We start from the raw sequence: 18194 nt of genomic DNA, 5'->3' as shown, positions 1-18194 counted from the left end.
GGTGGACAAGGATAAGAGTGGTCCTAGGATGAATGTGCTAAATTGGGGGAAGGCTAATTATAACAATATGAGGCGGGAACTGAAGAACCTAGATTGGGGGCGGATGTTTGAGGGCAAATCAACATCTGACATGTGGGAGGCTTTCAAGTGTCAGTTGAAAGGAATTCAGGACCGGCATGTTCCTCTGAGGAAGAAGGATCAATACGGCAATTTTCGGGAACCTTGGATAACGAGGGATATTGTAGGCCTCGTCAAAAATAAAAAGGAGGCATTTGTCAGGGCTAAAAGGCTGGGAACAGACGAAGCCTGCGTGGAATATAAGGAAAGTGGGAAGGAACTTAAGCAAGGAGTCAGGAGGGCTAGAAGGGGTCACGAAAAGTCATTAGCAAATAGGGTTAAGGAAAATCCCAAGGCTTTTTACAGGTACATAGAAAGCAAGAGGGTAGCCAGGGAAAGGGTTGGCCCACTGAAGGATAGGCAAGGGAATCTATGTGTGGAGCCAGAGGAAATGGGCGAGGTACTAAATGAATACTTTGCATCAGTATTCACCAAAGAGAAGAAACTGGTAGATGTTGAGTCTGGAGAAGGGTGTGTAGATAGCCTGGGTCACATTGAGATCCAAAAAGACGAGGTGTTGGGTTTCTTAAAAAATATTAAGGTAGATAAGTCCACAGGGCCTGATGGGATCTACCCCAGAATACTGAAGAAGGCTGGAGAGGAAATTGCTGAAGCCTTGACAGAAATCTTTGGATCCTCACTGTCTTCAGGGGATGTCCCGGAGGACTGGAGAATAGCCAATGTTGTTCCACTGTTTAAGAAGGGTAGCAAGGATAATCCCGGGAACTACAGCCGGTGAGCCTTACTTCAGTGGTAGGGAAATTACTGGGGAGAGTTCTTCGAGACAGGATCTACTCCCATTTTGAAGCAAATGGACGTATTAGTGAGAGGCAGCACGGTTTTATGAAGGGAAGGTCGTGTCTCACTAACTTGATAGAGTTTTTCGAGGAGGTCACTAAGATGATTGATGCAGGTAGGGCTGTGGATGTTGTCTATATGGACTTCAGTAAGGCCTTTGAGAAGGTCGCTCATGGTAGACTAGTACAAAAGGTGAAGTCACACGGGATCAGGGGTGAGCTGGCAAGGTGGATACAGAACTGGTTAGGTCATAGAAGCAGAGAGTAGCAATGGAAGGATGCCTTTCTAATTGGAGCGCTGTGACCAGTGGTGTTCCACAGGGATCAGTGCTGGGACCTTTGCTCTTTGTAGTATATATAAATGATTTGGAGGAAAATGTAACTGGTCTGATTAGTAAGTTTGCAGACGACACAAAGGTTGGTGGAATTGCGGATAGCGATGAGGACTGTCAGAGGATACAGCAGGATTTAGATTGTTTGGGGACTTGGGCGGAGAGATGGCAGATGGAGTTTAATCCGGACAAATGTGAGGTAATGCATTTTGGAAGCTCTAAATGTAGGGAATATACAGTGAATGGTGGAACCCTCAAGAGTATTGAAAGTCAAAGAGATCTAGGAGTACAGGTCCACAGGTCATTGAAAGGGGCAACACAGGTGGAGAAGGCAGTCAAGAAGGCATACGGCATGCTTTCCTTCATTGGCCGGGGCATTGAGTATAAGAATTGGCAAGTCATGTTGCAGCTGTATAGAATCTTAGTTAGGCCACACTTGGAGTATAGTGTTCAATTCTGGTCGCCACACTACCAGAAGGATGTGGAGGCTTTAGAGAGGGTGCAGAAGAGATTTACCAGAATGTTGCCTGGTATGGAGGGCATGAGCTATGAGGAGCGATTGAATAAAGGCGGTTTGTTCTCACTGGAACGAAGGAGGTTGAGGGGAGACCTGATAGAGGTCTACAAAATTATAAGGGGCATAGACAGAGTGGATAGTCAGAGGCTTTTCCCCAGGGTAGAGGGGTCAATTACTAGGGGGCATAGGCTTATGGTGAGAGGGGCAAAGTTTAGAGTAGATGTACGAGGCAAGTTTTTTACACGGAGGTTAGTGGGTGCCTGGAACTCGCTACCGGAGGAGGTGGTGGAAGCAGGGACGATAGTGACATTTAAGCGGCATCTTGACAAATACATGAATAGAATGGGAATAGAGGGATACGGACCCAGGAAGTGTAGAAGATTGTAGTTTAGTCGGGCAGCATGGTCGGCAAGGGCTTGGAGGGCCGAAGGGCCTGTTCCTGTGCTGTACATTTCTTTGTTCTTTGTTTGTTTTGAAACAACACATGACGGCAAGCAATCAGGCAGATATCCAGTAAATACTCAGAGATGCGTGAACCATATGGAGATTAAAAGTTGTGGATTTCCACGGCCCCGGTGTTAATTTGGAAAGTAAAGTTGTGGAAAACCTGGAGGACATGGATTTCTTAAAGTGAATCAAGAATTGTGTTTTGAGCAAACACGGAGAAAGTCAGCAGGGAGACTTAAAAAAACTGGCAGCTGAGAGACAATGCGGAAATGTGAAAAGTATGTGAGGTGAGCCTCCGAGAGGGGGTAGGCTTCTCCGTCCTGAGACTAAGGCGGGATTCTCCGTTTCTGAGATCAAGGGTGTAAAGTAAAATGGGGAGGATGTCATTTGAAACATGAAAGACTGATAAAACCCGAAGGAATATGAGAAAAACCAAACAACAATCCCACAAAGGGTTTACAGTATACAGAAAAGGGGATTCAAAATGCAGACAACTTTTATCATACAGGTGTTAGGAGAACAGCTCTAAAACCAGGTTATGCTGTAATCTGATACATTTCTTTCAAGTTAGAGAAATTCCAGCAAATTTAGTTTTCAGCTACATACAGGAACAGTATCACACCCTTTGATATATGTTAATTAGCTGAGCAATCAACTGATAAAAATGTCCAGAAGCTTAAGTGAATTACGTGAAATAATGTACATTTGTGAATAATAGAAATGTCATGTCATCAGTTAAAAGTGAAAGTCTGGAGATAACGGCTGAGTCTACTAAGGCATAAATCAACACAAGCAGGAATCAGTTTAAACATGGCAAGAACCGCATGTATCACTTCTCTAAGATTTGACAAGCATCAAAGCATGTTTTACCAATGCTGATCACCTTGACAGACATGAAGGAAAGTAGATGAATACAATGGTCAAGCAAAATTACATAAATGAGCACAAGATATTACTTGAAGATAATATCATGTAATCAGCACGGGTGTTCGGAGGGGAATAAATATCCTGATTTGCTAGCAACCAAACACTTCCGGGTCTCAGAGTTGTTTCGATAGATGGGAAGGACTGAATGCAAGAGCCGAAGAGGGGATCGAAGTTCCTGAGAACACTTACAGATAAGAAGAGAGATTGTCAAGGGGACCACGAAGGTCCGAAAAACCGGAACGGAAATTCCAGAAGCAAGATTTTATTTTTATTTGTTGTAAAGACTGATGTTATCTTTTGAGGTAAAATAAAGCAAGTAAAAAGATCACTTTAACCCGAAATTGTGATTATCACAGAATATGAGAAAAGTCTACTGTACTATTACCTCAGAAAGGCTGGACTCAGGATAGAAACTACTGAGTGGTAAGTAGATACAATCTTCTTCGTAGATATAGGTTATACTAAAGTTGCATTAAGGATTCAGGGAGTAAAAATGATTGTATACCATTTGGAAAAATGTTTTGACACTTTTTGGTTTCGGGAGAGATTTCTACTAAAAGTGGTGATTTAGATTCAAGGGCTGGGTTCTGCCATTTTGAGACTGAATGCCGTTGCCTGCATGGAGACCGTTGCACGTAACAGCAGAAAAACGGTGCAAGTGCAGCACCGATTCAGCTACTTTAAATGGGCGAGCATCATCGCCACGTGGAACGTAATCAATTCCATGCAACACGGTGCTGGATTCGCCGGATACGTGATTAGCGCTCATGATTCTCACATGCGCAGCTGCACTTAAATGATCCACCCCCCCACTAATAACACACATAAACTGACAGCCAACAAGAAGGCTGGAAGGCCAACAGCATCACGATTCAGGGACGCTGAGCTGGATGCCCTCATGGACGCCATGGGGGTGAGGTGGATGCCTCTGTACCCGGCCCGGGAAAAAGGATGTCAGGCATCGCTCTGCATCGTGCCTGGGCACAGGCGGCAGATGCCATCAGCACCGTGGGCACCGTCAACTGGACTGGCATGAAGTGCTGGAAGGAACTCCACGACCTCCTCAGGATGACCAGGGTGAGTTAGCCGCTCCGTGGCAATGGCAGTAACCACCCCCTCCCCCGCCCCGCCGTGGACGGCCGAACCCCCATCCTTCTCCATATGCCAGGACCCATGCCATCCGACATGGCCCGGTGGCCTGGCCAATGTGGCCTCCATCAAACCAGCCCCTGGGCTACATGCATCGGACCGTCCCCCCTCCCTATGAGAAGGCTGCGCACAACCGACGGGAGCTGGTGCAGAACAGAGGAGGACTGCCAGAACAGAGGCCCCTCACCATGCACGAGCAGAGGGCACTGGACGTGGTTAGCAGCCTGGAGGAAAGGGTGATCGCCGAGGCAGAGTTCGGCTGCGGCGATGAATTGAGAAGCTGCTTAGTTGCGGATCCCCATGACACATGAGTAGATCCACCCACCTCCCCCTCACCACCCGCACCACCCTCTTCCACCCTCCTCACACCATCCCACGACAGACCCGCACCCCACATGGCCACACACCCCTCACGCCACACACCCCTCTCCGCTCACACCATACCCCCCCCCACCCACACCAATACCCCTGCACAGTCGCAGCATGATGTGTTGCAGTCCCAGTAGGAAATGGTCCACCTTCCTGTGCTCCATGGCATCGAGCATGCAGAACATGGCCGAGAGCAGTGCAAGCCTATAGGACTGGAAGCGCCAGGTTCGGTGGGGGAGCGGGGGGGGGGGGGGGGGGGGGAGGGGGGGGGCTCATTGGATCCCTCCGCTCGCAGGGAAGCCATCGGGCACCTCGAGGTAGGAGGAGATTACGGGGCTGTACCGACTGCCGCAGGGAAAATTCTGCAGCATTGCAGCACCTCGGACACGTCCCTCATGTATCTGCTTCCATCTGGTGCGTAGTCGGCAGAACAGGCGCACCACACTACCCGCAACACCTGAGCAGTGACCGTGCCTATCCAGGATGGGTTACCGCAGGAGACCAATTCTAACGGGGACCTTTGTCGCATGGCTTGAGTTGCAGCAGGGTGCCTGCACTCCTGCTGTACGGTCTGGGGAACGAATACGGCATAATGTTCGGACCCGCAAGCCCAGAAAGTTAGACACCAGTTAGGTTGTCACTGGATAGCCTGTATATATTTCCACACAATAAACACCTGTTAACACCGTTAAAACCTACATAAGTATGATAAGTGGATCAGTGGTTAGCACTGCTGCCCACGGCACTGAGGACCTGGGTTCGAATACCGGCCCTGGTTCACTGTCCGGGTGGAGTTTACATATTGTCACCGTCTCTGCCCAAAGTTGTGCAGGTTAGGTCGGTTGGCACGCTCAATTGCCCCTTAATTCGACAGAAAAATAATTGGGTACTTTACATGTATTTTTTTAAACTTGCATGGTGGTCTCTCGGATGAGTGTAGGGGTGGGCTGGTCCGGGCTGGCTGGCGGGTGGGGGGGGGGGGGGTGGAGGTAGGGGGAGAGGGCGCGGTGTGTGTGCTGGGGACCAGTGCAGGTCCCGTGGGAGTTCAGTTCTTCGTTCCCCCGTGCCTCGAGCGGTTTCAGAACCCAAACACGGTGGAGCCGTATGATGGATGGCCAGCTTGCATGCAGGATCACCCAGGAGGAAGGTGCTACTGTTGACTTGAGTAGAGACGTTGTCTTACGATGTGGAGTTCCAGAGCTTATCGCAGAGCGGTTTATAAACATCCTCCAGCGATAGGCCACACCCGCTATTGCTGCGAACACAGGGCCCCCATCGCAGTTATGTATAACGATTGAATGTGCACGCGGGAGGTTTGGCGGTGCAGGAAGTGAACGTGTGTGGGTCTTGCATGTGTTGACTGCGCCTCTGGCCAGCACACTCTCCCCTCCACCCCCCCCCCCCTTAGTCAGTGAACCTGGAGGCGATCAGAGTGTCGCATGCATGCTGGCGCTGACGATAACGTTGTGTGTCCTCCCCGCCTGCCCGGGTCCCATGTCCAGTTCATCGTCCCCCTCCCCCGCATCGTCCTCGTCGGACAAAGCTAGCGCTTCCTCCTCATCCTCCAACTCTTCACTCTTCTGCTCTGCGATGTTGTGAAGGACGCAGCAGACCACCACGATGCAGGCGACATTCGCATGAACATACTAACGGGCCCCTCCAGAGCCATCCACATACCAGAAGAACATCTTCAGTATGCAGAAGCAACGCTCGATCACACTCCTGGTCGCTGTATGGGCGTCGTTTCAGCGGGTCTCCGTTTCAGTCTGTGGTCTCTGGATAGGTGTCATCAGCCTCGGCCGCAGCGGGTAACCCATATCGCCCAGGACACAATACCACAGGTGGAGGGGGGGGGGGGGTCAGGAAGGGTGGCGGGTCGTGGGGGGGGGGGGGGGTGGCTGCCCTCGAAAATGTCAGGAACCACGGTGTATACCAGGATGAAGAAGTCGTGCGCATTCCCTCGGTATCAGGTGCGAAGTGCACGATGGACAGCGAATGGTCACATACCAGCTGGATGTTCTTTGAGTGGGACCCCCCCACCCCCTTGCTTACTGTGGAGTGTTCTCTTATCCACAGGTTACCATAGGGCGACATCCATCCTGTCTATCGCGCCCAGGCCCCATACGTCCCGGCGATGGCTGCGAAGCCAGGTGCTCGGGCACCATGCTGGGCGCGGTCCACATGGACCTGGTTGCATTGAGGCCCTAGGGCATATAAGGCCTCCGTGATCGCGCCGATGCACCTGTGCGCCGAGATCACTGAGACCCCAGAGAAGTCGCCACTCGGCGACTGGAAAGACCCCGTCGCATAGGAGTTCAGGGCGACCACCACCTTGACGATCAGGGGACCGCATGTCACCCCCCATAACCCGTCAGTGCCACGTGTGCCATCATCTCGCAGATATGTCACACTGTCTCTGCTCTCAGCCAGAGTCTCTGTCGGTACGCCCGTCCAGCCGGTGCTGATATACCCGAGGCCTCATGCGGTGCCTCCTTTGCATCCCCTCCTCCTCGGCCTATTGGAGGCTGGCGCTCCAGTCTGTGCAGCCGCAACCTGCCACCCTGCAGCCCATTCTGTTGCAGCCTGTTTCGCTGCAGCCTTTTTGTCTTCAGCCCGTTTCTCTGCAGATCGACCCTCTTCTGGCCGCAACGCTGCTTCAGCATCTCCCTCCTCTCCGAGAGGTGCCCACTTGCGCAGCCTCAGGGAATCTCAGAGAACTGCGATCATCGCTACGGCGTCCTGCATTGCTTGTTGTACGCCAAACGCCATTATCTGCGAGGATTGGAGGGCCAACATGTCAGCATGGCACATACTCCCGTGCCCAGCCAGGTTCCATGAGCAACACTGTGGGCCTGGTTGGCACTGGGGGACCAACGCGTGTATGCCCGTCCCCCATCCCTGCATATTTGCCTCATCGGCAACTGGCACCTTTGGCGCCCCCGGTCCTGGCGCCCGTCCCTGCTGATAGGGGTACGGTTGGCTTGGACTACCGTCACTGGGGGCTGCCGTGGGTGATGCCCTGGAGGGCCCCCCAGAGGGTGCGGCCGATTGGGAGGGTTGTTCGGGGCCGGTTGGGGGCGCATTTTGGCTTGGAGTGGGTTGCGGGGCTGGGCGCACCCATACTGTATGGAAACAGGGGCCGAGGTGGGTTGGCAATGGATGCGCATAACATGGCTGCAGTAATTGCGGTCGGTGTCTGGGCACCACCTGACACCTGTGGGGTGGGGAATCCCGGCTGCTCGGCCTATCCCCTCTTCCACGCCGCTGGTCAAGGCAGGGAGTCCCTAACCGCAGCCAGCATGGCCAATGTCCGGGACTGCAGCCCGCAGTCACTCCACGCCATTTCCTAACTCCTCTCTCCTTCCTCAGCAGCCACGTCACCAGAGGCTGAATTTTCCGCAGCCCCGCGTCGAAATCGCGGGCGGCGAATCGAACTTCACGCGGGAGTCGTGCCCTGTGTGGATCCTGCGATTCTCCGGTTCCTGGGGAAGCGCCCCATTTCGTAACGCTTTTTCGGCATTCGCAAACGGGGAATCCTGCCCTAACTGTTGGAGCAAACGCAGAATACGTGGACTTTTGCCACAGAAAAACCGGCGCTGCTCCTGGACCGATTCCAGAACCGTTGAGGTGCTGCTTGGAACACAATCGATTCCAATGAACAATGTTGCGGCATTCGCAGGGTCCGTGATCGACACTTGACAGGCTGGTAAGTAACTGGCACGTGCATGACCTTTTCTTAGTTGCTTTCCGGTTAAATGTAAAACGAGAAATATTTCATAAATTAGAAAGACGAAAACTAGCTGGAAATGGGGAAAATAATCAAATCACATTTTAAAAATTGGAGATGCAGGGCCAGGTGATGTATTGTTCCTGCATGATGTCGGAGCTGGGGGACCCAATTGTGTTTACCCAATGACCACATTTCGAGTAAGTGTTGGTTGCTTGAGGATCGCTGGCTCAGTGTTATTTTGTTATTTCAGCTGGATTTTGAACTTTGAATTCTGCGACAAATCAGTGAGGGGGAGAACTTCTGGCCACTGTGTTTCAGGAGAAAGTAACGCACCTTAGAATAATTGACTTGAATTCACCAGTGGTCATGGACAGGAGCATGTCACTGAGAGTGAGGCAGGTGGAACAAGATACTGATAGAACAAAAATGGAGATCCTGCTGAAAGAGTATAAGCAGCTAAGGGTTAAAGTAAAAAGCGTAATCAAACAGTTAATAATCTCTGAATTAAGACCTGAGCCAAAAGCTGATTGACACAGGGTCAATAAGATTTGAGTATGGCTCAAAGGTTGGTGTGGGACAAATGAGTTTGAAATCATGGGACATTGGTACCAACTCTGGGAAAGGAGAAAGCTGTTCTAATGGGGTGGTCTTCACCCGAATGAAGCTGGGTTATGAGTCCTGCAGAATCGCACAACTAGATAATTCTTTGAACAAAAATAATGTTGGGATGGGGGGGTGAAGGGTAAAGTTGTACGGAAAATTAGAAAAACAAAGTTGAAAGAGAGGGTGAGAGTGCAGGTTAATTACCTGGACATTAACGTTGTTAAAGGGGCCGAGGGCTCAAGAGAGATTGGTAATAGAACACGTAATAGAACAGAAGGTTTAGGCAGCGGCAGGGATATAACTTCAGACACAGTAAAAAAAAGAGGACAGCTATGAGAAGGGCAGTGGTCGACGCAAGACTGAGGATTATAGATCTAAATGCACACAGTAAACAATGCAATGTAAAGGAGCTTTTTTTAGCACATTGACAATGGCGGGTACGCTGTTGTAGGCATCACAGAGACTTGGGTGCAAGGTTTTCAATGAAGGGATCTACATATCCAAGAATATGTTCTCTTTCGAAAAGATTGGCAGATGGGTAGATGGCAGGCAGTCCTAGTAATAAATGAACTTCAAACGATTGCAAGCAGCAATATGGTGTAGGATATTTGTCAGTAGAGTTCAGGAATTGCAAGGAAAAAAAATCAACTGATAGGAGTTATATACTGCTCCTTTAGCGGTAGTCAGGGTGAGGGGCAGAAAATAAATCAGGAGATAGAGAAGGCACGTATGAAGTTCAATATTACAATCATCACGTGGAACGTCAATATGCAGGTGGATTGGGAGAATCAAGTGGATAAATAGCGCAGACCGGATGGACTACACCCCAGGGATCTGAAGATGATAGCTGACGATATTCAGAGGCATTAATTGTGATGTTTTTAGAATCTTTGGAAGCGGGACCCAGAGGCCTGGAAATAGCTAATGTAATAACCCTGTTAAGAAGGAAGGGATGCAAAAGAATGGAATTCATAGGCCTGTTGGACTGACTTCAGTGGGTGGCAAGATTTAGAGTCTATTCTTAAGGATGAGATATTAGAACATTTAGAAGTGTAAGGTAATATAATACAGAGCCATAACTGATTAGTTAATGGAAGGTCATGCCAGACAAAGCTGTTATAATTTTTTGAGGGGGGTAACAAACGAGTTAGTCAAAGGTGACCTATGAACGTGATCTGTTCAGAGCCTTTGACAATGTGCCGATCAGGAGACCCCTAAAATAAGATAAGAGCCCATGGTCTTAGGGGAAAGGTACTGGCATGCATATAGGACTGGTTGACTGGTAGACATCAGGGAGAGGGGCAAAGGGGTCTTTTTTAGGGTGGCATTCTGTGACTAGAGGTGTTCTGTAGGGGTCAGAGTTGGGACCGCAACTATTCAGGATATACATTAATCATCTGGAAGAAGGAACAGAGGATATTGTTGATAGATTTGCAGATGATGCATTGATATGGAGAGGGCCAGGTTGTGTTAAGGACGCAGAAATGCACCAATGCGACTTGGACGGGCCGGGAGAGTGGCTAAAGAAGTGTTTGATGGAATAATATGTAAAAAAAGCCGTTCGGTTGTGCTCATTGCTTGGAAGAGTAGAGGGAAATGCTATTATGGGAATGTGAAAAGGGACGCACTAGTGCCAGATCAGGATTCCCTTGAGTTAGCATGCAGGTTCAGTTGGCAGTTAGAGAGGAAAATGCAATGTTAATAGTCATGAAAAGAGGGCGCTAGTACGAGGGCAGGGACGTACTGATGAAGCTGTACAAGGCATTGGTCAGACCCAATTTGGAATACTGTGAGATGGTTAAGCCGCGTAGCTAATGAAGGATGTGCCAGTCTTGGAAACCGTCCAGATGAGTTTCTAAAGAGTGACAGCTGGGGAAAATAACCTGTCAAGTGACGAGCAGTTGAGGACTCTGAGTCTGTACTCGATGGAGTTTAGAAGAATGATGGTAAATGTCATTCAAACTAACAGAATACTGAGTGGCTTAGAAAGAGTGAACGTGGAGAGGATGTTTCCACGAGTCGGAGGAAATGTATGTCGAAGGCACAGCCTCAAACTGCAGGTGTAATCCTTTAAAACAGAGATCTGGATGCATTTCTTCAGACAGTGAGTGGTGAATCTCGGCAACTCATTGCCGCAGAATTCTGTGGAGACTAAGTCAGCCATTGTCATTAAGACAGGGATGGAAACGTTCTGAAAATGAAATTAAAATCGCTTATTGTCGCAAGTAGGCTTCAATGAAGTTACTGTGAAAAGCCCCTAGTCGCCACATTCCGGCGTCTGTTCGGGGAGGCTGTTACGGGAATTGAACCGTGCTGCTGGTCTGCCTTGGTCTGCTTCAATAAGGGGATCAATGGTTCTGGGGAAAAGTCACGCGAATGGGGGTGGAAAAGATATCAGCCATGAAAGAATGGCGGAGCAGACTAGCTGGGATGAATGGCCAAATTCAGCTCCCGTGTCTAATGGCCTTTTGGTCTAAGTCATAAAATACAGAGAGCGCAACTTAAACTAACAGTGAGGAATGGAGCATGATTGTGGTAGAAATGCAAATGGGGGCGAATTTTGGTGATCATCAACATCACTTGTAAGTATTGAGATAGTTATGCAAAGCATTAAAGCTGACATGACTGGACTCGTGAAAGCGAACTTTGTGCAGCTGCTTGTTGGAAAATGCATATCAGGAAAGTGGGAGTAACTCTAAATAAAGGTCGACAGCGATTTGGCGAATGTGTCCCCATAAAGGTCGGGCTGTATTCTCCGTCGCCGGAATCCTCACTTCGCCTGCTGGGCACTCATGTCCGAGGATTTCCCGACGACTTGGGGGTGCCCACAATGGGAAACCCGATTTACCGGCTGCCGGGACAGATTAGCCCGCTGCCAGTGGAGGGGTGCGCACCAGGAAACAAGTGCATCGGGATGTCGAACCCTAAAGTATAGGACCAGAAAAGCAAGAGACAGTTGCTCACAATGTATACACAGGGGGTGGGATTCTCGAAGCCCGACGCCGAAATCGGGAACGGTGATCGGCTGAGCATGGCACCTGACACTAGAATTGGGGCAGGCGCCGTTTTGACACGATACACCGCCACCTCCAGAACGCCGCCATCAAGACGCGCACTGCGCGCAGACGCAATGGTACGTCATTGGATGGCCCACAAGCAATGCTTCGCCACTCTTGGACCGAATTCCGGACAGTGCGGGCCACGTGTGGCCCAGCGTGTAAGCAGAAAGAGTCTAGAATATACTTTAAAAAATAGGAGAGGCAAGGACGGAAGTCGAAATCACACTGGTGTGCATCATAATGGAAAATTCGAACGTAATTTATAGTTATTTCAATGTCAATAGATAACCAGAGAAAGAGAAGGACACCTTAGCGCACAAAGTGGAAATTTGTTTGTTGACCTAGAAGGTATTGGTGAGGTTATAATCAGATTTTTACATCAAAATTCACTGAGTAGAAGGACAACGGGGGCATGTGAATCATTGGAAACCTCTGTGATATAATGGAACAGTTGAGCCTCGGGTGGAAGGTGGTATGAGCACTTGAGCAAGCTTAAAATTCGATAACTCCCCACATCCAGACTAAATTGAAAATATGCTTTCTGATGCAAGAGACGAGGTTTTATGGGATGTGATGCTAATTTTGAAAAAACAGTCTGGCCATAGGTAAGGTGTTAGAGGATAGCTGTAATAACACGAACTACAATTATTCTGGAAGAGAATTATTACTGAACCGTATAACTACATAGATTATCATAGAATTTACAGGTACAGGGCGAGTCTGCACCGGCTCTTGGAAAGAGCACCCTACCCAAGGTCAACACCTCCACCCTATCCCCATAACCCAGCAACCCCACCCAACACTAAGGGCAATTTTGGACACCAAGGGCAATTTATCATGGCCGATCCACCTAACCTGCATATCTTTGGACAGTGGGAGGAAACCGGAGCACGCGGGGGAAACCCACGCACACACGTGGAGGATGTGCAGACTCCGCACAGACAGTGGCCCAAGTTGGAATCGAACCTGGGACCCTGGAGCTGTGAAGCAATTGTGCTATCCACAATGCTACCGTGCTGCCCATCTATCTTCTAGCTATTTATCTATCTATCTTTTTAAATTGTGTTTGCCCTTGAAGCACTTGCAGCCGCGATTCACATTGTTGGGGGTACACTGTGAGCGGAACAACTGAATCCTATCCGCAGAATTCCGGCCATTATATTGCTGCAGTTAAATTGTTCGTTGTGCCAAGGTTAGGCAACTGTGTGCCGTTACGGTCAGCCCAGCATAGGATGTATGTGCAGCACCACGGATGGAAAAGTGGAGTTTCAACATGACAATGCCTGCGCTGCCACTCTTCCACTATGGTTGGAGGGGCAGCACGATGCCACAGTGGGTAAATCCTGTTGCCTCACGACGCAGAGTTCCAGGATCGATTCCGGCTCTGGGTCACTGTATATGTGGATTTTGCACATTCTCCCCGTGGTTGCGTGGGTTTCGCCCCACAACACAAAGATGTGCAGGCTCGGTGGATTGGCCACAATAAATTGCCGCTTAATTGGAAAAAATGAACTGGGTACTCTATAAATTTATTTTTAAAAATGCTTTGGTGGGAGGCTGAATAGTCTTGCGGTTTCTTCCTTAGAGCAGTAAATGATGGGCGAGGGGGGTGGGGGTGGAAGTGATGAAGGTGTTCAAAATTCGAAGGAACATAGATAGACTAGAGATTAAGGGAATTTGTGCGTTAGTACAATGGTCAATAAGATGAGCCGGTTTAGCTCAGTGGGCTACACAGCTAGTTCGAAACGTATAGCAGCGCGGATTCAATTACCGTACCAGCTTACCAGAGCAGGCGACGTAACGTGGCGACCAGGGGCTTTTCACAGTTACTTAATCCTCGTGACAATAAGATGTTATTATTAGATGTGTAACAGGACATTTATATTGTTTCTTTCGGAAAGCCTTCACGTCCCGTGCGTGGTGGGGGTGTGGAACTCAATCTATGGTAGAGACAGGACCTCACATAACACGTATGCATCATTCGGATTAGAACTTGGACTGCATAAACCTGCATGGCTATGAACCAAGTGCTGAAAATGGGATTCGAATAGAAAAATGCCTGATGGAAGGCACAGACACGGTGGGGCCAAAGGCCCCTTTTAGTGCTATAAAATTGTATGACTTTATGACTGGAGAATTCTCCCCAAGAGAATTAAGACAGGTAGCATCATCCTGGCAAAGGCATAATGGTGTCACTGGGCTCCAGTGACGCAGGCCAAGGTCTCGATACCCAGGTTACAATTGTATCAGGGCAGATGCTGAAGTGTGAATTCAGTAAAGAATCTGGAAATTAACATACAATAATGATGAGGAAGCCATTGCCGATTGACGCAAAAAACATCTGGGATTCACCACTCTTTCCCTTCACAATTGAATTTCCGACTGAAGTTAACATATACCACCGGGAAATCTGTTGGTGGAAATGCGGCCTATTCCGGCCGATATTTACGCACAGATGTAATTCATCACACGCTGTTGACATTGGTGGAAATGAGTCGATGGCATGGACCAAAGAAGGAATGGCCCATCGAGAATGAACACCGGACACGTAAATGTTTAGCGCGTGTCTAATGTCGGCGATATGCCACAGCCACTCAGAAGCAATGCGTCTTCATGGAAAAATAAATACAAAGACTATTCGTGTCTTTGGCGTCAGCCATTTTGTCTGGTAGAGATAACTAACAAAAGACACGTCAAAGGAAGGAAGTAGTTGCGCGGGAAAGGGTGCAAAACTGAATGTCTTAGCTCCAGCCCAGAATGGTGCATTTGTGCGACGGAACGGATTGCCTCAATTTGTATTTTTTCGAGCAGAGAGATATCGTGGGTTATCTGATTGAGATGTGTAAGGCGAGAATGGGTATGGAATGATATATTTTTAAAATTGGAAATCGAAGATTGGAAATCGCTGGTTTGGCTAGCACATTTCTCCCATCCTTAGTTGCCCTTTAGAAAGTGGAGGTGAATTGCCTTCTTCAACCATTGAGTACATACGTACACCCACTGTGCTGTTGGGAAGGGAGTTCCAGGAATTTGCCCCGGCGACAGTGAAGACATGGCGATATATTTCCAAGTAAGTGTGTTGAGTGACTTGGAGGGGAATCGCCAAGTTGTGGGGTATCTGCTGCTCTGGTCCTTCAAAATGGTAGGGGTCGTAGATTTGGAAGATGCTGTGGAAGCGACCTTTAAGAGTTACAGCAGTGGATCTTGCAGATGGTACACACGCCTGCAACTGTTTGTCGATGGTGAAGAGAGTGAACGGTTGTGAAATGTAGAGCAATCCAGCGGGATGAATTGTCCTGGGTGGTGCGAGCTTGTTAGGTGCTGTTGGATGGGTACTCGTCCAAGCAAGTGGAGAATATCACTTTGCACTCTGGACTTGGGTTTTGATTGCAGCGATCATGTATTTTGTCCGTGCTGTCGAAGGAAAATTGGCGACTTGCTTTAGTGCATCTTGTAGATGGTACAGTCGGCTGCCACAGTTCACTGGTGGTGGGGCGATTGAATGTTTGTTAAAGGAGGAATAATAACGCGGGCTGCTTTACCTTGGATGGTGTCGTGTTTTTTGAGTGTTGTTAGATGTATTCTCTTGCTGGCAAGTGGAGAGCACTGCATTAAATTCCAGAATGATGCCTTCTAAATAGTGCACAGCCGTTTGCGTGGGTGGGGTGGTGGTGGCGGGGTGTGGTGGTGGTGGGGGCGGGGTGGGGGTAGTTATGAGGTGACTTACTCGCCGTAGGTTTCTGAGGGTGAAATTCGCTTTTTGCCGATTCCGAAATAGCAAAACATGATTGGGCGGGGAATAGGTTCCTGCACAGTATCGTGGAGGGCGCTGAATTGATAATGATTCTCCATCACCTTGAGAGCGGCGCCAATGTGCACCAGAAGGAATGTACAGTAAACATATTTGCATATCATTCGTGGACCTCACCCCGCTTTTGTCTGGGACTTCCGCTATTATCCACCTCCGATGAGCTAAGTTCCCGTTGGCACGGTTCACGTGTTCTTTCAAAAATCGTGAAACCAGCCTGGTGGCTGATGAAGGAGAGGCAGAGTAGATAGGAAACAGAAAGGAGCGACTGTTGGCTGTCGGGCCGGGGTCTGTCCTGGCTGGTTGGGGAATGGGCGTGTGGGGTTCTGTCAAGGCCGGCAGAAGGGTGTGTGACGGAGAATAGTGCAAGTGGCCGGGGTAAACACCCTATAGAACTGCCGCAGTTCCCAGGCAAGGACCGACATTACGACGGCTATCTTGCTGCTCATCTACTGACCACTCACCCTGGTCCCTGGTTCTGCAGAGTGACACTGGCCTCCTGGCTTCCACCACGTCTGCAAATCCGCACACAACGCTCCGCCACACACCCCCACCTGCAATTACCTGCCGGCAGCCCATCCAAGGCACCACCCATAGTAGCACATATGGGGCCACGGTGCATACCCATGACAATGCCTGCCGGTGGAATTCCTGGCATCAGGGACAGGTGCGAGTGCCAACCACCGATAAGAACAGGGTGCGTGATTGGGGAGGACAGGCTGGAGTAGAGACCGTTGTGCCGACCTGGGCCAACATGTAGGCCGGTGGACCTGAGTGGGCGCAAGGGGGAGACGCCACGTTCACGGGTCTTTCACCCCCTGCACACAATGAATTTAGGAATTTAACCAGCATTTGTGATCTTCCTGCTCGTGTCCCCACCCCTGAGGAATGACTTTCAACTGTACGAACAGGCGCTGCTCTAGGAACAGGAGGAAGCTGCAGCAGCAGGCTGGCAGCAGCGCAGTAGGCAGAAGCGGAATGTGCCGTAGAGGGACAGGTGGCAGCGGCCATGTACTGAGAGCAAGCCGGCCAACAGAGCGAGGAGGTGAAGGTACTAGGAATCGTCACATGAGGCTTCGTGTGTACCAGCAGCGCCTGGCATTCGAGGACCTGCGGACTAGGCATGCCGCCAAACACTCCAGCTGAGCAGGGTGACATTGCGACATATCTGCCAAATGATGGAAAACCTGGAGCCGCGGGCGTACGGGGAAGCATACCAGTTCCCAGTGGCGTTCAGGGTGATGATCTACATACGATATTACGCGGCGGGTTTCTTCCAGTCACAAAGTGCGGAACAGTCCGGAATATCACTGGCCTCGGTGCAGAGGTGCATCCGTGCTATCCAGGAGGGTGTATATGCTGAGGCGGCTCAGTACATGCACTTCAATGTGGACCGAGCTCACCACGCTCGGCGGGAATCGGGTTTTGCCGCTTTTGACGAGACGCCCAGTCTCGAGGGGGTGATCTGCGGGATGCATGTACCCCTACTGGTGCCAGCTGATGGCAGACCGCTCTACAAATATCGAAAGGGGTTCCACATGATGAAATTGTACCGGACATGTGACCATTACCTGCGCATCAGGCACATCTGCACCCGACACACGGGCAGTGTGCACGGCGCCGTCATCCTGGCACACTCGACGATTTCTGACATGTTCGAGAAGGGCCCCCCCTTCCACCGCCCCGGCTGAGAGTCTGGCTCCAGCTCGACAGGTGTCATCCATTCCGATCGTGGCTGATGACACCTACCCAGAGGCCACATGCCGACGCGGAGACCTACGCATGGTAGCAAAGTGGTTACCACTATTGCTTCAAGCACAGGGTCCCGGAATTGATTCCTGGCTTGGGTCCCTGTCTGGGTGGAGTCTGGACAGTTTGCACGTGTCTTCGTGGGTTTTCTCCAGGTGTTCTGGTTTCCTCCTGCAAGTCGCGAAAGATGAGATTTTTACAGGAATTGGACATACTGAATTCTCCCTCTATGAACCTGGGCAGGTGACGGAGAGGTTTTCATATCAACTTCATTGCTGTGTTAATATGTGCATACATGTGACATGAATGAAGATTATTACTTTACAACGACGCCCATTCAGCGACCAAGATCATGGTCGAGCCATGCTTCTGACTGCTGAAGCTGCGATTCAGTTGCCTGGACTGCAGTATGAAGCTGAGAGAGTTGCCCGCAACTGGGAGGCCTGCTGCATCCTCCACAACATCACATAGAATAAAGAACAAAGAAAAATTACAGCACAGGAACTTTGGTCGTCCAAGCCTGCGCCGATCCAGATCCTCTATCTAAAACTGTCGCCTATTTTCGAAGGATCTGCATCCCTCTGCTCCCT

This window comes from Scyliorhinus torazame, chromosome 12, assembly GCF_047496885.1.
Source record: "Scyliorhinus torazame isolate Kashiwa2021f chromosome 12, sScyTor2.1, whole genome shotgun sequence".
Classification (NCBI taxonomy): Eukaryota; Metazoa; Chordata; class Chondrichthyes; order Carcharhiniformes; family Scyliorhinidae; genus Scyliorhinus; species Scyliorhinus torazame.
The sequence above is the reverse complement of the archived record's forward strand: the minus strand, read 5'-3'. Positions refer to the sequence as shown.